The sequence below is a fragment of the Pinus tabuliformis genome, chromosome 7 (assembly GCF_031772625.1).
Source record: "Pinus tabuliformis cultivar Carrire ecotype Pingquan chromosome 7, CPIR1, whole genome shotgun sequence".
In the NCBI taxonomy this organism is placed as follows: Eukaryota; Viridiplantae; Streptophyta; class Pinopsida; order Pinales; family Pinaceae; genus Pinus; species Pinus tabuliformis.
In genome coordinates, this window is record NC_142293.1 from 531985545 (window position 1) to 531996602 (window position 11058).

Genomic DNA, 11058 nt, shown 5'->3' on the forward strand with positions numbered 1-11058 from the left:
GTGGGTTTTGCATAAACCGAACAATAAGGCCAACATCAAAAGAAATGTCAGGATGGGTATGGGCCAGATACAAAATTTTTCCTACAAGCTGACGGTATAAGGTGGCATCAACTTCTAAATACTCTATTTAAAGATATTCTGATACATAGGGAATAGTTAAGCATAACTTCGTCTAGTGTAGAGTTAGGTAAAGTGTGTTTCTTTACTATGTACTTTTATAACTTACAATCTGATGGTCATGATATGTTCTAGATATGAAGTGATCTGACGGTTCATTCTGTTCTCGGTATTACTGACACTTGATTCGTGGCTTAATACCTAATTAGTCCATGATCTCTATTTAAAGAGCATGGAGGGTCATTTGTAAGGTCACCGTTCATGATAGAAGCTTATGCAAATTTTCTTTCTTTTATTAATAAATTTCCTGAAGTGGCCGCGTTGGTTCAGGTCATGGACTATTTCTCTCTTTGAGGGTTTTAACCCCGTTAACAACACTGATGCATTGATCTGTAATCTGTTTGTGAGTGGTCTTTTGGTGTTCTATTCGAGAAACTTACGCTGTAAATTCCTACCTAATATTAATTAAAAAAATATTATTTCTTTGAAATAATTGGTTAAAATCTTATTTTTAAAATAAAAAAATTCAATTTCAAATCATCTCATGATTTTTTTTGTTTTTGTTTGTATTGCTATAAAATCTTAAAATCTCGAAGCCTTAAGGAACTATGACGGTGGAACTTTAATTTGCGAAGTTGTGCAAACATTTGGGTTTTTATTAATTTTCTGCCCGGAATAGTCTTCTAGAAAAGACCATTTGTGTCCTACTTTATGCAATTCATTTCTACTGTTCGTTGGTCAACTCGCTAATATTGTTTATTTGTATTTTTAACTATTAATTTGACGTGCGCTTAAAATTATTTAATTCTGGATTTATTTCTAAATATTTTCTAGAATGTTAACTTGGAAATATTTGGATTGCGAAGGATTTTATCTTTTTAATATTTGATAGGTCCTGTGTAAGGATAAATATATGTTGATTCCACCAATATGTTTAACATTTTTAAATTTATGGCTAATAGCTATATTTCTTGTATTAGCTTTTTCAGTCAGAGTTTTAGATTGGACATAGATGGCATGAAAAACTTCTATATGGATACATTTTTTTGATGTTGTCTTTTGTCGTCCACGATTTGTCTTGCTCTTTCAACTTAGTTCAACGATGTTACTATGTTTCTTGTATTAATGTCAAATTGGTCGCCGTGTATTTTGTTGTTGACCGTTTTGTTTGTCGATTTTTTCTAATTTTTGTTAGATTCCAAAAATTTATGTTAGCATAATTATATTTATTAATATGATTGATTTACAATAATAAGTATATATGAAACATATATACAATTACATTTTTCAATATGATTACTATAATAAGTGTATATCAACCACATTAATAATTATTATGTGTATTTTTTAAAAACTAATTATTTATAATTGTTAATAGTTATATAAACAATAACAACCATATTTCTGTATTCAAGTTTCTATGATCCATAATGAATTAAACAAAGTCTTTCGGTAGAAATCTCATTCTTTCGGTAGAAATCACATGAGATTTCTACCGAAAGACTTTGTCTAACAACTATATTCTTATATATTTATAATTATTATATTAATATTATAATAATAATGTTAACTAATAAAATATTAGTAATACTCATTAATAATAATAATATATTATTATTATGTTATTTCTACCCAAAGATTTTGCTTAATTCATTATGGATCAAAGAAGCTTAAATACAAAAAAAATTATATTATTATTATTATTATTATTAATTGATAATAATATTAGTAATACTAATTAACAATAATAATAATTTGTTACTCATTTTTTATAAAATATAAATAAATAGTTATTTTTATAAAGAAAAATAACTATTGTTTTTGGAAAAAATACAAATATTTGTATTTGTATTTTATTTTATAAGTTTTAATAAAATAATAATATTTTACTAATAAAAATGAATAAATAAGAGTTAAATAGTTAAATATTTTTAAACAATAGTAATATTTGTTTGATTAAATATTGGTAAATAATAATAATAGGATTATTAATTAATTAAATAAAAATAATAATAATTAATTCATTTTTACATCATAATAATTAATAATGTTAATAATTAATAATAATAATTAATTCTTTGTCACAATGTGACGTTGGATTATGGTTGACTGTAGTTGAATTTCATATTAAGACAACCTTTGTCACAAAGTGACATTTGAGCATGGTTGACTATGATTCACCATGTTTGACCCAAGGGCATAACAAACCATTGTGAGCAATACTAAAAACCCAAGATTGACCATGGTTGTCCATAATTGACCATGGTTGACCATGTTTGATTCTATAAAACATGGTTGACCATGATCAACCATGCTTGACCATGGTTGATCATGATTCTCCATGATTTTTATATGGAGACAATTTTTGTCACAATGCGACATCCCACCATAGTTGGTTATGGTTGACCATGATTGATATTATAAAAAAAAGTTAATAATAAACCCAAGGGAAAAATGGTAAAACCCCATTATTTACCATGGTTGACAACGGTTGACCATGATTGATATTATAAACCTAAGGGAATAATAAACCCAAGGGAGTATGAACCCAAGGGAATAATATGAAACCGAAGGGACTAATATTATAAACCCAAGGTATAGAAACCCTAAGATAAATATTAAAAATACTAAAATAAACATGATTGAGCACAGTTGATTTTCATATTAAGATGATCCTTGTCACAATGCGACATTGGACCATGGTTGATTATGGTTAACCATTATTGAATAATATTAAACCCTAGGAATATGAACCCTTAGATCAATAAACCCAAAGGATTTATATTATAAACCCAATGGAATAATAAACCTAAGGGATAAAAATTATAAACCCTAACATCAATATTATAAACTCTAAAATAAACATGGTTGACCATCGTTGATTTCCATATCTAGCCTTGTTTGAGCATGGTTGAACATGGTTGGTTATGATTGACCATGATTGACAATGATTAATATTATAAACATAATGGTTTGATATTATAAACCCAAGGGATTAATATTAAAACCCTAATGGATTATGAACCCAAGGGAATAATATTAAACCTAAGGGACTAATATTATAAACGCAATGTATATAAACGCTAAGATACATATTATAAACACTAAAATAAACATGATTGACCCTCTTTGATTTTCATACTGAGACAATCCTTATCATAATTCGATGTTGGACCATGGTTGACATCATAATAAACCATGGTTGAGCAGGGAATAATAAACCCAAGCGATTGATATTATAAACCCAAATGAACAATAAACCCAAGGGATTAATACTAAAGCCCCAAGGGTTGATTTCCATATAGAGACAGTCCTTGTCACATTGCAACATTGGACCATGGTTAACCATGGTTGACCATTATTGATTTTCATATCGAGGCAATATTTGTGAGAGCACAACGTTGGACCATGGTTAATTTCCATATCCATATGGTTTGACCATGGTTGAACATGGTTGGATATGATTGACCATGGTTTACCATGATTAATATTTATAAACCTAATGGATTGATATTATAAACCCAAGGGAATAACAAACCCAAGGGATTAATACTAAAATCCCAAGGGATTATGAACCCAAGGGAACAATATTAAACCTAAGGGACTAATATTATAAACCCAATATATATAAAGACTAAGATAAATATTATAAACACTAAAATAAACATGATTGAACATGGTTTATTTTCATATTGAGACAATCCTTATCACAATGCCATGTTGGACCATGGTTGAGCATGGTTAATTTTCATATCTAGATAGTCTTTGTCACAATGTGACATTGGACCATGGTTGATCATGGTTTATTTTCATATTGAGACAATCCTTATCACAATGCCATGTTGGACCATGGTTGACCAAGGTTAATTTTCATATCTAGACAATCTTTGCATAATGTGACATTGGACCATGGTCGATCATGGTTGATTTGATTGACCATGTTTGATTCTATAAAATATGTTTGACCATCATCACCCATGGCTCACAAAAGTTGACCATGATTGTCCATGATTTTTATATGGACACGATTTTTGTCATAATGCGAGATCCGACCATGATTGACCATGGCTAGTTATGGTTGACCATGATTGATATTATAAACCCAGGTTAATAATAAATCCAAGGGATTGATATTAAACCCAAGGGATTATGAACCGAAGGGAATAATATTAAACCCAAGGGACTAATATTATAAACCCAACATGGGTAAACCCTAATATAAATATTACAAACACTATAATAAACATGGTTTATTTTCATGGTGAGACAATCCTTGTCACAATGCGACATTCCACCATGGTTGATCATGGTTGGCTATGATTGACAATGGTTGGCCATGATTGATATTATAAATCTAAGGAAATAATAAACCCAAGGGATCGATATTATAAAACCAAAGGAATAATAAACCCAAGGTGTTATAGACATATTTGGGCATTGCAACCCCAAACTCATATGTCCATAAACTAAGGACTCCTTAAGTCCCTAAAAGTGTTGCTTCATACCCTAAAGGATCATGGTCAATTGATTACATCATTTCCCAGAAGTTCCACTTGAAAAACTACTCAGAACTAGCCAAAACTGGACCATACAGGCTGCTTTATGGACAAGGTGTGATGCGTACTAACTGCCTAACTGGCCAGGTGTGATGCATATTGAAATGGCCTTCTGTGGGGTGCGATGGGTGAGAATAGACAAATTGCAGAGACAGTTTGCAAGGTGGATGATCATGGAATCTTCCAGAAACTTCTCCTGTGACACTTGATTCTCTGAATTCGCCCAGGGATGAGTAAGAGATCATGAAATCTCCAAGTGGAACCAAGAACTATCAGTGAAATGACACTAATAAAAAACGCAGAGCTGACTCACACCCTTGCAAGACATCTATATATGGATCACTCATCTGAGAGATCTAGAGGCTGGAATTTTGTATTTTGTAAGGAAGTGTTGTTAGTTTGTTGGGAAGAGATATTGCATTGTTGGGTGATTTGCTTGTTCATGAGGTGAAGAGGGCTTCTACAACTGGGAGGATGATGCTGGATCAAACAGATGGCTTGTAATCCTCTCTTACATTACTATTAATAAAGTTCTTTTAGTTTTCCTCCATATGATCTTGTATTTGTGAATCTTATTGTTTATGAATGCAATTGTATGGTCAATGTGTTTCTGATCCCATATTGGTTATGATGTTTTAGATAGAGATGCTTTGATATTTTGCTGTTACTTTGACTCTACAGGTACTCTTTGAAGCGGGACAAGTAGGAGAGGAGTGGCAAATTCTATCAAGGGAAGGGGAAATCAAGCCAGGATCAAAGTGAAGGATCCAGGTTGCTCCTCTATTCTTCTCTTCCATCTATCACACTTAAAGGAACTCTTGAAAAGCTTTCATTGTTTGTTTCTAAGATAGCTACCCATCTTAGTGGGACTAGCAGTTCAAATCGACACTATTTTTCCCTGTAACAAAATGGTGACTCCACTGGGGAACGAATAGTTTGTTTTGTTTGTTTATTGTTTGCTTTATAAACTACAGATGGAGCCTGAAGTTAAGCTAGCTAGCCTTTGAAATGCCTTTGCTATGCAATTGCGAAGTAGATAAACACTGCTTCAGTCAATCTCCGGGTTGGTTTATGAACTAAACATCTAACTTACAAAGCATCTTAAGTGCCCTTGTGGTAGCTTAGAACCTCATCAGATCCTACCCTTATGCTTTGCATTTACTATACATCATTACTTAGCCTAAATCACTGAACTTAGCTGCAAGTTTTGAGCAAAAACCAAGCTTAGTTTCACTCCCTAGTCCATCGCACTGCCTTTAACTATGCAACCTGGATGCATCGCACCTCTCGTGTGTTGCAGGTGAGATGCATCCCTGTTTCTCTGTGTTATAGGTGCGATGATTGAGTAAAACTATGTTTTCTTCTCTGAAATTTGGTTTTTCTCTCTGTTTTCAGCTTTATTCAGTAGTTTTATTGTTCATGATCAGTACATTCTCATAGTAACCATCTTCCTTCACATTATTTCAGCCTCCATCAGTTAGGAATTGTAAATGATTTTTTGTATTTTTCAATCATTTGCAATCCTCCTTTGTCGAAAGTAGCCTAATCGAACTATCGTTCTTGATGCAAGTGTCGTAATTGTAATTCTGAATCAAAATAAGAGTGTCATAAAGTCTTCCTCTTCTAGATAGTTGATTGTACTTGATTTTGAAATTATTAGTATTTTAAGTGTCAAAAACAGTTTTAAATTTTCAATCGCAAAGTGTCGTCTTAGTCTTCCTTTCATTCTGAAAAGAGAAAATTGTTAGTACTATCGCTTTGAAAGAAAATAATTCAGATCTGTACTTAGCATTCTTTTTGTCATTCACACATTAAGAAAGTAGAAAACAAATACATGCATGTGCATCTGCATTTTGACTGCTTGTTTTGATTTAGGAAAGTGCATTTAGTGTGTGCTCTATGCTCTCTGCTGAAAGAAAAATCGTTATCTTCTTTCCTTTGTAGCTAGGATTTTCATTGCTAAAAGAACATAAACGACTGTTTATCATTTTAGATTGCATATTTAGGAATTTCACATCTACATCATGCGGTAAACCTTGAAAGACAAACTTATAAGCAAGATCAACCATAAAATAAACCTCAATGAACATAAATGCTTTGGAATCTAATGTAACACATCTCGAAGTCTAGGCTAGAGACGTATTTCAGCATCATAAAGCTTGGTAACTATCGTTTTCATCGTAGGTTGGGTGATTCCTCCTCTTTGATACGACAAGTGCCAGTACGGACTTGTGCTCCCCATACCGTTGTGTATATATTGGGAGACCACAATAGGCTATCATCCTTTATCCTTCGGAAGCCGTGTCTGCCGGCCTATCGATCATAATGCACTGAACACAGCATTCGAGAAGATTGATTGTCGTACATAAGTCCTTGGTAATTTCTCTATAATTTATCACCAAGGTGTATTTTGCAGTTTTACGATTGATTTGGTAAACCCTCTAGCTAGAATTCCAGAGTAGTTACTTTCATTCATTTTCGACTCCTTAAAAGAAAAGGTCCATCTAAACACTTGTCACTTCAGGCTCATTAAAAATCGAAGGTGACTAGTGTCACCTTTAGCTTTTTCTCGACTCTTAAAAATTGAAAAAGCAAGTTGCATCCAAGTGTCTTTAAAATTTATTTTAAACGGAATAACATCCTTGTTCCTACGTTGATTTGATGTTGAGATCTCCTCTTGGGGAGATATTAGTTCTCCATATATGGCTACATTGTCCCTTCTAGGAATCACAATTGGCCTGCCGGTATGGCTTTTCTTGACCTCTGTTGTTCAAAACACCATAGTTCCTCAACAATCTAATCAGCAACCAGATGATACTGAAGTTACCCCTTCACCTTCTACTTCGTTTGTTTCTCCTTCCACTTCTTCCTCTTCACTTGGTGAAACTAGTGATACTAATTGAGAAGAAAAAGAAAGGGAAGGAGAAGAAGAATAATCCAACTAAACAAGGGAACGCTAAAGCATCATCTAGCGAAAATCCGCACACTAAAGTTTACAAACCAAAAACTCCATGCACAATTTTCAAGGAGAACCATTACCATCGAGATTTCCCTTGCATCCCGTAGATCTTGAGAGAATGGTCTCCCCAGTTGCACCATTTGGTGTCATCAACCCTTGATAGTCAGGTTGACAGTGCACCATCAACTAGTGAAAACGAAGTCAATTGACAGAAAGGAAAAGTTAGAGTTCCTTGTAGGTTATGTGAAGGTGATCACACTCTTTACTGTTGTCCTTTTCTGGACGAAGCCAAAAGCATTTTGGATAACCATCCTACTTCACCACAGTAGCTTCCACTTGGATACAAGAAACTCTTATCAAGTCCTTCGCTAGTTGAAAACCCGATTGACATAACTCAATTGTTGATCGAACCACCTATCATTGAAAGCGAACCTTCTGAGTCCATACTAGATCAAAGTCAATTGGTTGAGATGGTAGTCGACCCAGTCTTGCCTTCAGAAAATCCACGTTCAGATGATATAGTTTCCAAAGAGGATGAGAGTGACACTATTCAAATTATTTTTGTCAATATAGAGTCTAATGAACTTGGGGGCAATCCACCCATTCCTTCACCACAGGAAGAGACCCCCCAGTTTGTGAAACCTATCCAGACATTTATCCGGTACCTCCTCCAAGTAGTCTGATTGTTTTCTTTGACTGGAATCAACTAGCGAAACCTCGCCTTCCATCTAATGTACCATTCCAAATCATAGTACAAGTTTACAAAATGATCGTGTCTGGTACAATCATAGATGAAGGGGCTTCAGTGAGTATCCTTTCCTCAGTTGCTTGGAAAGTGCTTGGCTCGCCATCGCTTTTTCCTGAAAAACAAAATTTGTCAAGCTTCAACAAAGGAACCAATCGACCATTAGGGATCCTTCCAAAGTTGCCTATAACTTTGAGAAAGAAAACCGTTCATTTGAACGTGATGGTCATCCAAGGTCCACTAGATTACAATCTACTCCTTGGATGTGATTATATATATATATAGCATGGAAGCCATTGTCTCCACATTCTTTCGAGTGATGTGTTTTCCACATGAAGGAAGACTAGTACAGCTTGTCGACCAACTTTCATTTCCTGGTTCAAACACAGCTATAAATCAACCATCATCCCTAAATGGTCTCTTCACATCAACAATGTCTCTTCCATCTTCATCCCATCCAACTAATTACTGCGGGTAGTTCTATGAGTGTGATGAAGATTAGGGGGCATGTAACCTAGTCTGCTTCGGCAGGCGAACCTAGAGGAAAAGAGAGATTTTTCTGAAAGGGCATAATACTTGGACCGAATAACATTTCCGTATAGGTTATGTGATTAGTCTTACATGATTATTTCCTTTGTACGATTGTGAATGGAAGCTCACAGCATTCACCTTCGTATGTTATGTGATTGGAAGCTCACAACAATCACCTTTGTCTATTTCGATAGACATCACAAAGGAAGAGTTTTTGTCTCCCAACGGAAACGATCCTGCCTAACCACAAGTACTTCCATTTGATAACCTGGAAGCTCTCATTTTATTGAAAGACCTCTGGGCATGCAAAACTTTGCATGCAAGTGAAAAGCAACCCTTGTTTTTCTTATTTTGTAGGTTCTTAACCCTTTAACCTTGTAGCTCAGTCTTTTCTAGCTTACATAAAAAGGTCATGAGCACATGTTATAGTAGTGATCAAGCTCATTAAAAAAATAAATCTACCAAGAGACATTATCAAAAGACTGGTAAGAGAAATGTTCCTGCAAGGTTCGAGCTCATTAAAAAATCAACCTGCACTGAGCACATGTTAGCACAAGGTTCAAGCTCATTAAAAAATAAACCCACCTCTGGTAAATAACCTTTTGTGATTGCTTTGCTATCTGCCCTTTTGAACTTCGGTTGTGTTCCTTTTGTCACCTCCATTTCATTTGGCCAACCATATGCTTCCACTTGATTGTTTACCCTTTTGAGGAACATCTGCGACGAGTGATTCTGATTGCCACCCTCTTCACACTGCCATGTTTTGAGAAGTTCCAAACTTACTTGGAACCAGCTGCTACTTAGAAATATCACTCGTTCCTAAAAAACGATCCTAGTTTAAAATATTTTTAGACTCATTAAATATAAAAAGATCGTCGATCTATTAGCCTTCCCAACTCGTTAAAGTAAGGGGAATGCTATCCCTCTCATATATTTTAGTCTTTTTGGACTTGAGGGATTATTAAACAAAAATATTGAGCGCTTGTCTTTGTCGGCTCGTTAAAACTATCGAAAAGTCATCTCTTTCATATTATTTTATACTTTTTCAGACTTAAGGGATTATGCCATGAAAAAGGGCTGTTGGAGTCTCCTTTTCATCCATTTTTAGACTCTCTAAACAAGAAAAGGGCCAGGTTATCTTTGTTGTTCAACTCGTTAAAACAATAGCGATAAACTTGTCCACCCAGATAAGAACGAGTCTCACTGATGCTAGGCTCACTAAACACAAAAAGACAGGTTTTCCAGAAGGGAAAATTATAGACCAAGCATATGTTATCCTCCTCAAGCTTGTAAAAAATAAATAGGTACTGGTCAACAATGACTGGGGAAAAATGGGAAGAAAACTTGAAGAACTCTATTGGTAGAAAGTCGCTCTTGAACATGACACTTTCACTCCATCACCGTGATTGAGTTGGGTTGGGTTTCCGTTCACCGTCACCATTGGTCCGCCGTGCCATCCATGGGGTTAATGCTACCAGTCCATATCAGTGTCGCCAATATGTTCAAGAGAATTCATTCAGAGAATTCACCATCCAACAAATGCCTCATCCACTGCATTACATCCATTCTTCATTTTTCATGACTGCCATTCCTAAACCTCATATCATCAGATCGTTTTCACCTCCACAAAAATCATTTGCTCCGTTTCACATCGTAGATGTGGGATACATCAAGGCCCTCCTACGATAGGTCACTTCTTGTCGACATCAGCTCATTATCTAAGAAGCTGACTTAGAAACAACCCTTTCAGTACTTTGAAGCTTGCATGCCTCAATGGCAAGTTTCTCACTTCCAGCAACAGGTTTACATCAATGACCTTCGACTGAAATACTTTGCATGGTGTTCGACATCAGCTCATGTATTCACACCATGTGAATTGTACTATAGTACCTTGAGGGTCATCATCATTATCGATGATTCCTCTCGTGTCTGTCAACAGCTTACATCATTGGCTACTAATCAGGCGATGTCTTTCCATGTTTGACTTCAGAACATCTTTTCACATGGATGGACTTGTACATTGGGCGAAGATTGTACGAGTTTTGAAGACCCCGGATCTAGTTTCATCCATCCGGGCTGCGATATATTCAGGAAAATAAATACATCAATTGTACACAGACACTGAACAGATAGTCATCTAGCCAGGGAAG